Raw genomic sequence first — 12366 nt, forward strand, 5'->3', positions numbered from 1 at the left:
TAAAAATAACTGATAATGAAATAAAGCACTTATAACAATATGCCAGTATCACTACTCCTGCACTTTGGGGCCATCATTAAATAAAATAAAGGTTCCTTGAACACAGCATAAAATCCATTTAATCATGCACAATAGCTGTGATGTTTTTAAGATTATCTGGCAAAGAGACTTACCTATTTCCTTATGCATAGAATGAAACTCCAAGAGTATGACTTTCCTTCTAGGAAAACAAGCGGGATGACAGAAATAAAGAGACCTGGAATTGGCACACTGCATGTACTCACAAAACCACACGGTGATTCTCAGCAAAAATGACAAGGGCCAACCATTATATTTCCACATTCAGGAAATAAATTCACAAATAATATAGAGGCCAAGCCATGTGGGGCTCTACATTGTCCCCCTTGATGTCATGGAGACTCTCTAAGGATATCTTAGATGTTTTCTCTCTAAAGGAAATAGATGATAGATGGGAACCAGTACCATGAGATGGTGTCAAGTCATCACAGAAGGTCCAAAAATAAGTGGCTCTGCTTCTTCAGTGCATTCATCTTAGGCGAAAGTTATTGTTCAACCAGTCAGTCAAAATTCATAATATGTGATGGTGCACATACACAGGAGAGCAAATTCTGGCCCTTTTTATTTCATTGCAGTGTTGAAACACATCTGCTTGAATACCTCCCACTTTAACTGACTTACTGGGCAGAATGAGTTAGTTTGCAGGCCAACGTGCAGACTGAACCTCCTAATCCCCAATCAAAATATACAAAGCATACCATTGTCTTTTCATCCCAACAAGTGCAGAGAAGCACCATGCTCTTCCTTTTGTATGTGTGTGTTTCTGGATGGCATCCTCTGGCTTATACCCGGCATTCTGAGTAACCACTTCCAGGCTCCCCCAGTGACCAAGTGCCATTATAGCTCCTGTGCAGCCTAGTTCCTCCTTGTCCCGTAGAATTTACCTCACTGAATGAAAATTATCTGTTTATCTTGCTCTCTCCCTTAAAAGACTTTTTGAATTCCTCAAAAATGAGAACCAAGCCAGATTGATCTTTGGAACCTCAGTTTCTATGACCCTGCCAGAAGCACACTAGGAAGCTCTAAATGTTTGTTTTTGTTTTGATTCAGTTTGGTTTTTTTGAGCCTAATGGGGTAAAAGGCATTGGGAATAGAGAAAGATAGGGGAGCATTTAATGATTTATTTTTTAAAAAAAACTCTACTATCCAAAAATATGTATCGATTGACCACCTACTCTACAATAGGCCTAGTGTCAGGAAAAGGGGTTAAGCCTTCAAGGAAAAAAACTATAAGGTTGTGGATAAAAGAGGTGAACATATGTATAAGACAAGATAGATTGTAAATAATATCCTAAGAGAAGTACCAATTTTCCTGGGAAGTTCAGAAAGAGAATCAGAAAACATTTTCTGAAGAAGATGGTATTGAAGTAATAAAGTATTGGAGCATGTATCTGACAGCAGGAGCTCCACCAGTCAGCATACAGAAGAAAAGTTCAGGGAACGTGTGAAAAGCAGATTGTTTCCCCTAACAGAAGCATAAGATATGTAAATGAGACTGGAAAAAATGACAGGGCCAGAAGCTTGAAAAGGGTTGAACGTCAGAATGAAAATTCAGGTTTTTCTATAAATAGTGTGGTGTTGTCAAAGGTGTCTGAACAAGAGCCTGACATAATCACTGCTGAGTTTAGAGCAATTGCTCTGGAGGTGACATGCAAGGTGATATGGGGATAGGATGTATGAGTCTAAGGTCAGGGCACCTGTTATATAATCATTTTTGCCTTTCAAATCAGAGTTTTCAATTCATGAAAATCTTAGGCTGTATAAGATACAACTCTGAGCAGGAAATATTGGATTTATTAAAATTGAACATGAGATAAATATTAATAACAACATGAGAGACTAAACCATGAGTAGAAGGAATGGAGAATAGAAGATAAAACAGGGGTAAAGAATTCTCCATGCAGGGAAGTCTAGGATTAAGACAATTCCCATATTGTAGCTAGGGTCTAAGACAGCACATAGTAGGGGCAAACTATATTTCTCTACTACCCTGGAAGGCTTTTACTTTTCCACTCCTGGGTGAGGAAAAAAATCCCTGGGCTACATTACTCTCCCTCCATTGCACTGCCCCCCCTGACAGAACTCCTATGATAAAATTTCTTAAGAAATAGGAAAAAGGTAGAAGTGACTTTAGGTGACATTGATTATAGGGAGGGGTGAAAGCTGGAAAAGCATTCAGGAACCTTAACAAAAGTCTAATAGTTCAGAAAACTAGAAGGAGCTATGGTAATGTAGTCCATAACAAAAAGGGCAACCAAGTTTTCCTGATTAAATAAATAAAGGGGAGAAGCATTGAGGAGAGAGAGCAGCTTACAGTGGGAGGAGAGAGCTCCTTAGGAAATCAAACCAGTGTATTTGGATGACAAGTAAATCTGCCACAACAGAGAGGCTTTTCAGAAACCAGGGATCAGTGTGGTGTGGTTACATTTCCACCAATCAAAAGGACAATTACTATTCAATTCAGAGGAAAAGAGTTAAAAGGCTGATGGCTGAGTCTGGTAAACTTCTACCAAGTCCTGAAACTTAGAGAGACAATGATTACAGTTAAGAGCTAGTGAAGTGGCCATGGTACACCCCACTTTTTGGGATTCTGTACCTAGAACACAGGCAAGATTTGATGGTAGGGTGTAATCCCCTCATAGCAAACACTGGACTAACGTATGATGAGCTCGTACTCCCAGGCCGAAAATTGAGTGTGTGTATCATGGAATGTTGGATTGACCTCATGGGGCTGTGAAGCAGTAAGCAGAGCAGCCACCAACTGGCACAGACCCGACATCTGAAAGGTGGAAGGAACTTTAGAGAATGTCTGCTTAAGCCTTCTTATTTTACAAATACAGACACTAAGTCCAAAAAGGATAAAACACCTGCCACAAGTTTTCATGGATAGTTTGTGGCAGAGCTGGGAATAAATTCCAGATTTCCTGACTCTCCGTCCAGTGCTCTTTACATAGCCAGTGGGAGCTGTGAGGCAGGCATCTGTGGGATCACCCACATCAGTCAGCCGTACCATCTGGGCTAACAGGAAAACAGTGACTCACAAAATCCAACCGTCCTTTGGAATGCATGAGAGGTGTGCCTTTCTTCTGTGCTGTGAAGCATTTTCAGTCTCTGTAAATAAAACCCTATTTAAAATACCCTAGGAGAGTTGGAAATTTTAAGTGCCTTATGGATCAGGATCATATTTGGTGATGCTTAGTTTAGGCTGCCACATTGGTCATTTGATGGATGGAAAGAAAATTTCTGTGTATCATACTTCAAATTATCAGATTTGCTCCAAGTGACCACACCTGTCTATGATTTTTACATTTTGAACCTCTTAGGAGTGGCAGGAGCAATCAGACTTGAGACAGAACTACAGCTAATATCATACTGAATGGGGAAAAACTGAAAACTTTCCTCTAAGATCTGGACTAAGACAAGGATGCCCACTTTCACCACTGTTATTCAACGTAGTACTGGAAGTTCCAGCTAGAGCAATCAGACAAGAGAAAGAAGTAAAGGGCATCCAAATTGGAAAGGAAGAAGTCAAATTATCCTTGTTTGCAGACAATATGATCTTATATCTAGAAAAACCTAAAGGCTCCACAAAAAAACCATCAGAACTGATAAACAAATTCAATAAAGTCACAGAATACAAAATCAATGTACAAAAACCAGCAGCATTTCTTATATGCCGACACTAAACAATCTGAAAAAGAAACCAAGAAAGTAATTCCATTTACAACAGCTAAAAATAAAATACCTAGGAATAAACTTAACCAAAGAAGTGAAAAATCTATAATGAAAACTATAAAACATTGATGAAAGAAACTAAAGCAGACACAAAAAAATGGAAAGATATTCCATGCTCATGGATTAGAAGAATCAATATTGTTAAAATGCCCATACTACTCAAAGCAATCTACAAATTCAATGCAATCTCTATCAAAATATCAATGACATTCTTCACAGAAATAGAAAAAATAATCCTAAAATTTACATGGAACCACAAAGACCCAGAACAGCCAAAGCTATCCAGATCAAAAAGAACAAAACTGGAGGAATCACGTTAATTGATTTTGAATTATACTGCAGAGCTATAGTAACCAACACAGCACGGTATTGGCATAAAAACAGACACATAGACCAACGGAACAGAATAGAGAATTCAGAAATAAATCCACACATCTGTAGTAAACTTATCCTCAATAAAGGTGCCAAGAACATATAGTGGGGAAAGGACAGTCTCTTCAATAAACAATGCTGGGAAAACTGGATATCCGTATACAGAAAAATGAAACTAGACCCTTATCTCTTGCCATATACAAAAATCAAATAAAAATGGATCAAGGACTTAAATCTAAGATCTAAAACTATGAAAGTACTAAAAAAAAAAAAATTGGGAAGTGCTTCAGGACATTGGTCTAGGCAAAGAATTCTTTACTAATACCTCCAAAGCACAGCAACCAAAGCAAAATTGGACAAATGGAATTACATCAAGTTAAAAAGCTTCTGCACAGCAAAGAAAACAATCAACATAGTGAAGAGACAATCCACAGAATGGGATAAAATATTTGCAAACTGCCCATCTGACAAGGGATTAATAACTAGAGTATATAAGGAGCTCCAACAACTCAATAGGAAAAAGTCAAATAATTTGACTAAAAAATGATCAAAAGATCTATCTGAATAGACATTTCTCAAAAGAAGACATATAAATGGCCAACAGATACACGAAAAAATGCTCGACATCACTAGTCATCAGAGAAATGCAAATCAAAACTCCATCTCACCCAGTTAAAATGGCTTTTATCAAAAAGACAGGCAATAATGAATGCTGGTGAGGATGTGAGAAAGGGAAACCCTCATACACTATTGGTGGGAATGTAAATTAGTGCAACTACTATGGAGAACAGTATGGAGCTTCCTCAAAAAACTGAAAATAGAACTACAGTATGACCCAACAATCCCATTGCTAGGTATATATCCAAAAGAAGGGAAATCAGTGTATTGAAAAGATATCTGCACACCCATGTTTATTGCAGCACTATTCACAATAGCCAAGATTTGGAATCAACCTACATGCTCATCAATGGATGAATGGATAAAGCAATTGTGGTACAAAAAAAAAATTGTGGTACATATACACGATGGAATATTATATGGCCATAAAAAGGAAACCCTGCCATTTGCAATAACATAGATGGAACTGAAGAACATTAAATCAAGCACAGAAAAACAAATCTTGCATGTTCTCATTCATACATCAAAGCTAAATATTAAAAACAATTGATCTCAGGGAAACAGAGAGTAGAATAATGGTTACCAGAGTCTGGGAAGGGTATCAGGGAGCAGAGGGATAAAGTGAGGATGATTAATGGGTGCAAAAATATAGTTAGTTAGATAGTTAGCTGGAAGGAACAATATTTAATAACACAACAAAGTGACTATAAGCAACAATAAATTAGGATATACTTGAAAATAACTAAAAGAATAGAACTGAAAGTTTCCTAACACAAAGAAATGGTAAATGCCTAAGGTGATGGATACCCCAATTATCCTGATTTGATTAACTTACATTGTGTGCCTGTATCAAAACATTGCATCTACCTTATAAATATACACAACTATTATGTACCCTTAATAATTAAAAATTTAAATTTAAAAAAAGTAATCAGATTTGAAATTTGGCAATGGCGACATATACAAATAATTGTGAGTTAGCTGTTTGAGAATGTCGATGTGAATACACAGCTTTTAAATCCAGGTCCCATTGTTTTCCAATCTAAGAACCCTTGGAAACTCAAGGATCTTATTCATCAAGCATATTATCCATATTAACCTTAAAGTTACAACAGGTGAACCAGAGCCTGAGCACCTCTGACACACACAGCAGAGAGTCCTGCCTTCCTATCTATCTCCTTCTCACAACCACACAGGGCACTGTGGGGAAACTGGGCTAGAACCACCACTGTTCCTGACACCTTGCTCAAGCCTCCAAGTCTTCAGGACACAGACATTTAGCTTTCTCTAAGTATGCTAATGGCCCGGGACATACCATTAAGATGCAAGTATTTATCTCCAAAGCTACAATAAAGACACTATATTCAAAGACAAGTGAAATCTTAAAAATATGCCACTTCTATCATATCATCCTACTGCTCAAAAGTCTTCAATGACTCCTTACTGTCTATGGAATATAGTTCAGACTACCGAAGTGACATTTAAAGCCTTCCACAGGCTGACATCACCTCTCCTTAACTATTCCTCTACGTCATTGTTCTGCTACATGAACCCTTCTCTTCAGTCATGCTGGCCAATTCACCACCTACTGAACATTCCTATATCTTCCCCAGATGCACACATTCCCTCCCTTGTTTGAATTGCACTACTGTCTATCATCAACCAGCTATCCAAATGCTACTTTCCATGGCTCCTTGCTGAAGTCTCTTTACCATTCAACTAACAGGATTTCATGCTTTGTTTCTCCATGAGAATATATCTACATTACTTTCCTCCGCTTTGAATACCCCCACACCATCTGGTATTCATTCTTAATAAATATTTGTTAATTGATTAATTCTAAATAAGCCCAAAATAAGGTTTACATATGCAAAGCTCTTGAAAGTAAGGTAACAATCTGTAACTGTTATTATAGCCACACAATGGAAACTTCAGAGCATCTAGTATGTTGTCATTGGAATCCTTTCTTTCCACAGAAGACCAAACTAGGTCATTTCAAACCTCAGTCACCTTCAGAGAGATTCTAGGAAGGGTATGCTAAGAGTCAGCAAAGAGATCACATTCCTGTATTCCTGACTTGTTGTCCAGATCTGGTAGTGAATCAGATTCAGGCAAGTGTGAACTGGAGAAAAGAACTAATCATTAGCACCATCCAAACAAAATGAAACAGCACTTTTGTTATGTTGGCTGGATATTCAGGTTAGAAAGAAGGGAGTGAAGGCGGAAAAAGGGAGAAGAAAATACAGCCCACAGCTATTAATTGCCTTCTTTTCAAATGTGCTTTTCTCGACTTTTCAGTTTCCCTTTTGTGGGGTCCCATTTTATTTGCCCAGATGCATTTCTTTTGCTAAATTAAAAAGTTCCAAAGTGTTATCCTGCCTGTAAATTTGCATCTGATTTCAGGGTTAGGTCCCAGAATAGATAAAGCAATCCTCTTTCTAGGTCTGGTCTCAAGGGTTATTCATTTCATAGGCTTCACTTAATGGATTTGGCCATATCCTCAATAGACATACTATTTGGGAAGAGGAAATCTGAGTTATCGAGGTAAAGAGAGAGTAAAACAAAATAGTAAATGGGCAGAATAGTTGATGTGAAAGTTTTAGCTTCCTAAGCCTTCACAAATTCATTTTTTCATTCATTAAACGAACAAATACCATTCAATAGTGTCATTTATTCAATTAGTCAGACTACATATATTTGCTGAATGCTTATTTTCTGCTAGCTAGTAAACAACTAGTTATAAATCCTTGCAACCAAAAAGTTACTGAACATAATTTGAATAAGGAATATAGATAAAAATTATTAATATTAAGACAAATAATCAATGTCACAAAACATCATGAGTAAATTTGAATAACTGTTCAAATGTCAGATTCGTGTTTATGATAAACATCTTAATTTTTTATTTCATATATCATTAATCTTTCTTCATATCCCAGGCACATGGTGGGTGACTCTGTTGACTCCCAGATATATCCAATTAAGAATGAGCTTAGCTACAAAGGAAGCAATTGAGGATTTGGGCTCTTGAGGCAAACAGATAGGAATATGTATGTAAAAAACTAGAAGTCCAGTGTAAACTTAACACATATGGAGGTATTATTATTATCCAAATGGCATTATTGGGTATTTTCTTAATAGGTTCTTTTAAAGTCCTTTTTTATAGTTGTGGACCTTTTCTAGACCAATAGTTCTTAAGGAGAGGAGGGGATTTTGCCCCTCAGGGGCATTTGGCTAAGTCTAGAGACATTTTCTTTTTATTTTCACAGCTGGAGTAAGTGGTGAGAGTGGGTAGTTCTACTAGCTTCTGGTAGGTAGAGGCCAAGGATGCTACTCAACATTCTACAATGCACAGGAGAGGTCCCCACAGTGAAGAATTATCCTCCCTGAAATGTCAGTAAGTATCAAATTTGAGAAACTTTTCTGTTAACCACGATTTTTTCTTCTCTTGGAGCTTGGTATGGCCCAAAGAAATTGGGATCTAACCTGAGACCCAGCTAGGTGTTCTACAAGGCAGTCTGGTGTGCTGAAGAGCACAGGAAGTTTGCAAGCACACTAGCTGTGGGTTCCCCTCTTGACAGCTTGAGCTAGTTGCTTAACCCCATTGAGATTCCTTTTAAAAAAAGTCTGCACAATATGGATCATACCTACCTCATAACGGTGTGGTGAACACTGAATCAAGTATATATATACACACAAATATTCAGTAAAAGTCCCTTTATTCTTTCCAGCCTACCCATCCATCCCCCTCCCCACGCTCCCAGCTCTCAGTACTTCATGCCCCACACTCTAGTCTCAGGTTCTCTCTTTTAAAATGCTTTCATTCCTTTGGTGGCAAAAATCAATCTTGGGCCGGGAAGTGAGTCACCACTCAGCAGCGAAAGGAGCTTGTTTTTCTTTCTCTGAATGCATTTCTTAATAATTTCGGACTGATCCTTTAGCCGCGCTTGTTGGTTGAATCCTCTCTTAATATTTAAGACACACTGAGAGCTGTGGCACCAAGACATTTTCCAAATGTTAGGAATGAGAGTGTTTTAAATACCGAAAACATCCAGAGGGCAGAGAGCCCTGAGATCCTATGTTACATAAGCAGATGTTGGACGACCGAGGCCGGTTCTGAGGTTCCTTTCTCCGCAAGCCAATCTCCGCTGATCCTCCCCAAACTTTGCTGGATTTACCTTAATGCAGCAGAAGTCTCCAGAGAGGCCTCTGGATGCTGCACACTACCGGCAGCACAGGGAGAACTTTCTTGTCAAATAAGCCTTGCCTGGGGTGATGAGGGACGGGGCTGGGTTTACCAGCAGGCTGTGGGACCCGGGCTGCTGCGTCTGTCCCCTCCGGCTCCAGGTCCCGGTCCGCCCAGCACTTTGGCTTTGCCACTCGGTCGCCGGACGCCCAGCTTCCTCTGCTCTGCCTGGCTTATGAGCCCTTCCCTTCTCCTGAACCGTTATTTAGCTTTTCAGATTCACAGGAAACACCTTTAATAAGTCGCCCATAACTCTCACCCCTCCCAAAAAAACACAAGTCATGCAAAACCAGAAAACAATCCAACTCTCCTTTCCTCCAATATCTTGCGCCCCCCTCTCTCTCTCTTATTCATCCCCCCCAACCTTTCCCCATCTGCCGTCTACGTCTCTTTCTCCATTTCTCTTCTTCTCTCTTTTTTCTCTCTTTCTCCCTCCCTCTCCCGTTTCCACTCCTTCCTCCGCTGTTACCCCCTCCCCTTCCCTGTCTCTCCTCCCTCCTGCGGGCTCCCGTCTCTGCCCTCCCCGCCCCTCCCCAGAGAAGTGTCCAGCTCCTCCCGAGGCTGCCGCCCGCCGCCCCTTCCCTGCCCACCTACTATGAGGAGCAGCTCCTCCCACCTGCCCATAAAAGCCAAGTGCATGTTACCAGCCGCGGATCAGAGCACTTCCCCGGTCCTCTCCGTGGGAGCCCGCGAGCCTCTCTCCCTCATCTTACGTGCTCAAGGTAAGATAACACCTCTGCAGGCAGCTGACCAGCTAGGGGTAGCTGTGGGGCAGTAAGTTATGTCCGGTCAGCGCGCTTACTGTTTGGTTAGAACTGGTTCCTATGGATGCCCGATCAGCTGCTCATTTAACTAGCAACTGGTTGGAAAACAAACTTCTGTTTGAACGGCAAAATAAAAGCTCCTTTGGGGCAGAAACAGCAGCATAAATCTTGAGAAAACCTTTTCTCTTTTGAAATCACTTTTTCCCTCATCGGTTTGCTGACTGTTGCTGAGGTTAAAATGTATCTGTTTGGGGCGTTTAACTGACGTTTTTCATTGCAAATATTTCACATATCAGTGGGGGCAAGGAAAACTTTGTCCCATTGTCAAAAACGTACTTTAAAAGAACACAATTACCTTCCTAAAAATAGCACAGTCAAAAGGTCTGCTAACAATTTTGTGATGTTTTCCAAACCCCCCAGACAGTTTCTGTGAGTCCTTTAAAAAATATCTTTCCAGGTTTAAGCGCTTGGAAAAAATGATGTGAACGGGTGCCCTTTGCACAGGGACAGTAATCAGGTGGCTGGGAGATAGGAAAGAACAGATCCAAATTTACAAGCTAGGGCAGAATGTGTTCTCACAAGGCTATCTTTTCATGACACCCTAAAATGAGAATTTTTTGGGAACTAAGAAAGTGTATGAAAGAACTTCATGAATTTCTATATGCACACCTAAACATAAAGTGTTTCAATATGTTTCACAGTAAGAGAAAAATACAGTCCAGATTATACACTACTTCTGTGTACACCAGCTGGTTATAAAGGAAGATCAGCTAGAAGGGCTTTGGAAGTTTCAATCCTGCTTGCCACCCTCTTTTCCCTCATTTAGGAGATTAAAACCTATATGATTGGCACCCAATTCTCACAGAGATAGCCAGTGTTTAAACTACCCCCTTTAAAATATACATATATATATATATATATATGTATACACATATGTATATCTCCTTATTCCTGAGGTACAATGAGTGCTGTGCACCTGTGAAAGGAAAAACATACTCCACAGATACTTCTCTAAAACCAGACACTTAGTCGATGAAGTTTGCCATGGCAGTCTGTGGGCTGTGTGGAATGAAACTCTCTCATGTGGGAGAAAAACCCTCTTCAAATGTTTCGTCTGGGGAATTGCACAAGACCATTTAGAAAAGGCAAACCAAAGCTGCCAATCAGTTAACCAAACCATTGCCTTAGCCCCTAAGGTTCTCAAAGTAAGAGGAAAAATGTTTCACTTTTTCTTTCTTTCTTTCTTACTTTTTTTAGTATTTTAATATTGTTTCATGTTAAAAGGAAAAACTCATCGAAGCTATAAAAAATTCTCCTCTATTAAAGAAATGACAATCATTAGAAATTTAACTTAGGTCTTCTAAACCATTTCTCCTCATCTTTTGCATATCAAAAGAAATAAAAATATTTCAAAGTTCTATTTGCGATGGAGGAGATTCAATGCTATTATTATTCAAATACAAGAGTTATATGTAAAGTTTTCTGTCATGTTAAATTTTTTTTCATTGGAAAAAATTATTGCAAGGAGTGTGGTTTCCTTTAAGCAAATGGTATTAAGTTACTATTGGCCAAGATAATATGTGACCTGAGCATATTTAAAATGCCACAGTGCAGACTGATTGTTTCCTATGTGATGTGAGCGGGTAATCAGCCATGACAAGAGCACAGATATGGGACAAGGCCAAACCAAGTGTGTGGTACCAAGTTCATTTTTCTTTTACAGTAGTTCCTGACTCACGCCCATTATCACAAGGATGAAAATACATTGCTTTATTCACCAGATCCCCTTTAGGGAAGTTATCTTTTCAGGAGAAAAAATGCTCCCAGTTTAAAAGAGTTCTCTGTTATTCCTAAATTTGGGGATGAAAAGTGTTCTCCAGGGGTTTACTTCTGCTTTTTCTGGCAATTAACCCACTGGACCAGCTATGAACCATTTAACAGTAACTGCCTTCCCTATGTGCCATCAAGTTCAACCCCCTAAATAACTGAGTGAGATCATCTGAGATTGCTCATGACCTAACTCCCCCAGAGGCAAAGCGATTCTTTCTCCAGAGGGTACATATCAGGCAAGATAACACCACATTTCTTAAGAATTTAGGAAAACCAGTGTTGAGGTGTCATGCGGTTATCCCAGTGTCTCCCCTTCTGCTAGGATGTGCATACCCAGGATGAGTCTCCTCTTTTTGCAGTTATATAGCTGCCCTCGGATCAGGTTCATGGCCATACCTATCCAACACCATTGCTACAGGCTTTGAAGAACTCCTTAATGTCTCCCAAAAAAGATAAGATGAGAGGCTGCCTCTTTCACTAGAGACACAAGGAAGGTGCTCTCCTGATTCGAAGGCCTGCCATACCTAGGAAAACACGCACTTTAGATTTTCTACTATTGTCAACATTACAAAATGATAGCCTTTCCACAATCAGAAAGTATATGCCCTTTTATTTCCATTTGTGAAATAAAAATCAAGGAGAGGAGGATGGATGAATAGAAAATTGAGAGGAAGCTGATGGAATCACAAAAGTGCACTAGAAGAGAAAGATTAGGATCTCTGT

At 39.4% G+C, this 12366-nt stretch overlaps 1 protein-coding gene across 2 annotated transcripts in view; it reads left to right on the forward strand.

The window, feature by feature from the left end:
• The first annotated feature begins 9702 nt into the window (after positions 1–9702).
• Positions 9703–12366, forward strand: part of COL8A1 (collagen, type VIII, alpha 1) — a 157960-nt gene continuing 155296 nt past the window's right edge. For both annotated transcript variants that reach the window (XM_012652820.1, XM_012652821.1), the window contains exon 1: positions 9703–9771. The gene's annotated coding sequence lies outside the window, so the exon portion shown is untranslated. The remainder of the gene's footprint in view (positions 9772–12366) is intronic.

This window comes from Propithecus coquereli, unplaced genomic scaffold, assembly GCF_000956105.1.
Source record: "Propithecus coquereli isolate 6110/MARCELLA unplaced genomic scaffold, Pcoq_1.0 Scaffold40, whole genome shotgun sequence".
In the NCBI taxonomy this organism is placed as follows: domain Eukaryota; kingdom Metazoa; phylum Chordata; class Mammalia; order Primates; family Indriidae; genus Propithecus; species Propithecus coquereli.